Below are 4311 nucleotides of genomic sequence, written 5' to 3'. Positions count from 1 at the left end.
AAGACCGTTTGTCGTTCCCGACTCTCAAAATCGTGCCCAAGTTTTAACGATGAGTCGGGCTTAAATCTGGCTGAATTCGTGTAGACCTGACGTCAACGACATGAATCCTGACGTCTACCAACAGGAGAACATTTGCTCTTTATCTTTGCATTATCATTTACAAAATTTACCACTTTTATCCCTTTTATTTCCTTAAACTATGTGAATTTTGTTTTTTGTCACGTTCTCATATGCATACTTTAAGTTCTATCTTAAGGAGAGCCAGTCCAGATTGTCCTCCTTTTGATACATCCATACTTATTATCCATAATCCAATCCATAATTACTTCTTATTTTCCTATTTTGAGCAACAGACCGGTACAGTTGCACAGAGCGCTTGTAGAGTGATTGACACTCTTTGGCCCGACAACCTGTGAACTCTCACTTCAGTTTCTCCCCATTTTCGCCTCTTCTCACCCATTTTTGCTGCTTTTTGACCATTTTGGCCACCTTTAATTTCTTTTTAATGCTACTTAAACTGTTTTTGCCACTTTTCACCACTTAGATTGTGGCTCTTGCAAAGGTATTTTTCAACAGTTTGGCTCTTCGGTTGAGCAGGGTTGAGTAACACTGATTTAAGGCATCTGTCTCCGTTATTTTAATTTGCAGTTAAAAACATGGCCACCTGAGGGAGAAATTTTAACTTTGAAGAAAACCATCCGCTTTCCCCTCAGTATTACGATTGAAATCAGTTGTAATACTGAAACCAGCTGTAATACCACAGTTTGCCACCAGATGCTGCTGCTTAGTCCATAATGTTCAGATGAGCGTTAAACCACAGTGGACCAAAAAAGAGGTCCACAGGCTGTTATTATGGAAACACAGGGCACATTTATAGGCCCAGCTTCCCCAGAACACACCAAGAGTTATGTAAGTGGATATGGAGTGGCAAAAATCTGATACTGGAGGATAAAATGAGTCCCTAGTACACCCACAAGAACATTTTCAGGTAATAACACAATATAAGAGATGAAACTGAACACACGGAGGGTAAACATGCTGGACTGTGAAGCATGTGTCTCTGTATTTCTGGTCTCAGGTGCAGGAAGGGTGCCACAACCACACAGGAGTCGCTCTCATTCTGGTTCTCAGTTGGTGTAAAAACAATACACAGTCATCGGTACTTCATTATGCAACTGCAATGGCTCATTTCTTCAGCATTGGAGCAGTTTCCTTTTTCACAGTGTTTTTATGTTACATCATGACATCTTTTTTTTTTTTTTTTTACACATTTTAAGCTAAAAGTGACCGTGGAACATGGGCGTAGTGAAACTTTGGGAAACTTTGACCTCATAAATTGTCCATTGCCAGTCACATTCATCAGTTTGAATCGTTATTTACAGATTTTTTTTAACCAATTTTTTTCTTTTTTTTGCCACTTTCAATCCATTTTTACTGCTTTAATGCAGTTTTGCCACTTTTTGCCCATTTTTACTACTTCTATCCCATTTTTGCCATTTGTAACTCATTTGTTGGTAATTTCTCACCAATTTTTGCCACTTTCTGCCCTATTTTGCCACTTTTTCTCCCTGTTTTTCCACTTTTCACCCACTTTTTGCCATTTTATGCCTACCTTGCCACTTTTTGGCTGCTGTTTGACCATTATTTGCCACCTTTAACTTATTTTGATTGCCACTTTAATCAATTTTTGCCACTTCTCACTATGTACAGTGCTTAACACATTTATTAGACCACCACCCAAAGTAAGGTTTGTGCCACAGCTGCCCTAAATTAACAGCATTGGTAATTACCAAAATCATTTTTTATGTTTCTGCAATGGTTAACACACCAATATGTAGAAGCTCTCTAACCCAAATGACATTTTTGATGCTAAAATATGATTATTATTGTTATCCATGAATTTACAAATTTACTGATTTACAAAAAACTGAAAAATAGTAAAGCACATTAATATTTCTTGATTAATATGTCAAATTATAGTTATTTACCTGCATTCCTGAACAGAAAAATGAGTTTTAGTGGTTGAATGTTATGCTTGATTCATTTCTGACTTCTCAGAGAAGCCCAGTGAGCCGGCTCAAATTTGGGTGAATTCGGTTTGAAATTCCTCATTCCTGTTCAGAATGGTAAAACGTGGAGAGCTCAGTGAAAATGAAAGAGTCCGCATTAATGCACTTCATGATGCTGGATGGTCTCTGAGACAAATATGACAGGTGGTCTAATACATTTGTTAAGCACTGTACATGGTGAAAAAAACACATACTGGGGGGGGGGGCTGCTCCTCCTTTAAAAATGTCCAAATGGTATGGTCCATCAACCCTAAATGATGCAATTTAATTTAATTTAACCATAGTAAAAATGCTCTTATATTGGGAAATTATGTTTCAGAAATACATAGATGTTTGTAAAAAGGATGCAACATTTGGTGCTTGGCTAGCCAGTTAAAGGGCGGCCCTGTGTAAAACGCTTTCTGGGGGCCCAAAACCCTTAGCAACACCCCTGCTGTGGAAAATACATTTTGATTAGGTACCAAGAATTGAACAATTTTAAGGTTTATCTACAGTAGAATTACCAAATAACATTTCAACAACATTTCAACCAGCATTTTTTACGGTTATTCTGCTTTTTAATACTGTATTTTAGCTTTTGGATTTATACAAAACACATTAAAACATGAATTAACAGTTTACTACAGAGCCCGGGAGGTGACATGAACGTTTTTTTTAATATGCACATGCGATTTAGTATCTCATACGTGCGATTTACTATCTCGTATGTGCGATTAGTATCTCGTATGTGCGATTTAGTATCTCGTATGTGCATTATCTTGTGCGTGCGGTTTATTCGTATCTGGTATGTGCGATTCTCAGTATCTCGCACGCGATTAAAACATGTGCACGAGATACTGAGAAATCGCACGTACCAGATACTACATGGCAAATTGCGTATTAAAAAAAAAAAAACACGTTCATGTCACCTCCCGGGCTCCGTAGTTTACAATTGTAAGTGCAACAATAAAATGTAAAAACTCATGTACATAGTGCCTACCTGGTGTAAAATTAACAATGCAACTGCAAGGTAATGTTTACGTTGTTCTCGTCATGTTTATAGTAAAAATACATGCCAATATACATCTCTACAACAGTTTTGAAACATTACACAATTTAACATTTAACATTAGATGTACACCTACCTTCAGCTCAGAAGCTGTTTCCTTTGCTAAAGTATGTACGGTGGCCGGCTTGGAGCCCTACCACTGCAGTAGCATTATTAACCGACAAGGTGGCGAAAGTAAGATAAATACTGTAGTCACATTTATTTTGGAGAAATTCAACAAAGAGATCATTTTTAACTCTATTACAGGAGGAACTAGAAATATAATTAAACATTCTTGTTTTCAAATAATAATAATAAAAATATGAAGGTCAAATCTATTCTTGTTATCAAAGAAAAGGGAAATAATAAGTAAGTATAGAAGGAAATACTGATCTATATTGAAAAATAACAATATATTTGGTCGATGTTAATAAACTCAAGTTTGAAAGAATGTTGAATCTAGAATTTTTCATAGACTTTGGCATATTTTTAATAATTTCATCTCTCTTCTTTTTCATCGCCAATTTTAGAGAGCTTAAAAGACACAATTATGGGTTTAGAATAAAGATGATAAACTATAAAGTACATGAAATAATTAATAATAGCTTGATCCGTGGATAATGATGAAGAATCCTTCATTAAAGTATGACTTTTGCAGTAGTTTTTATCCTAAGGATAACGGACCAACATAACGGTTCCACTTCCTCAGTCTGAGCAGCCGTAGCTTCTCGGAGATCGTTTATTAAAGTAATTCACCACGCGATGCAAAAAAGTAGAACTGGAGTTAGACGGGATGCTTTACGCTGTCCGCTTTGTTTTCATCCACGGCGTTTTACAGTTAACCTTATTATTTTTATTCTTTAATCTTGCTCGAGCTGATTTCCTTCTTTTGGGGGGGTTTAATGCCTTCCATGAAGGTCTTTCTAAATATGCATTCCCAGTAAGGTTACTCATAGTTTCATAAATGCTGTGATGAAAGGAGCAATGAGGATCTGGGGAAAAATACTGTTTCATATTCTTAGTCAATAAATGGTAAACGGAAGCATGTATTTACCAAGGTATTTACAGATTTATCTTTTTTTCACAATGGAAAATGGGTCCCTTGTTCTAAGGAAAATGGTACTCGGGAATATTTACGGAGTGATCCATTGTCTTTTTCTCTCCATCTTTGTGCTGCCCATATGTCAAAGTCTTTGTGCTTTTCAAGACAGCGAG

This window comes from Cheilinus undulatus, linkage group 5 (assembly GCF_018320785.1).
Source record: "Cheilinus undulatus linkage group 5, ASM1832078v1, whole genome shotgun sequence".
In the NCBI taxonomy this organism is placed as follows: domain Eukaryota; kingdom Metazoa; phylum Chordata; class Actinopteri; order Labriformes; family Labridae; genus Cheilinus; species Cheilinus undulatus.
This window is presented reverse-complemented; position numbering follows the sequence as displayed.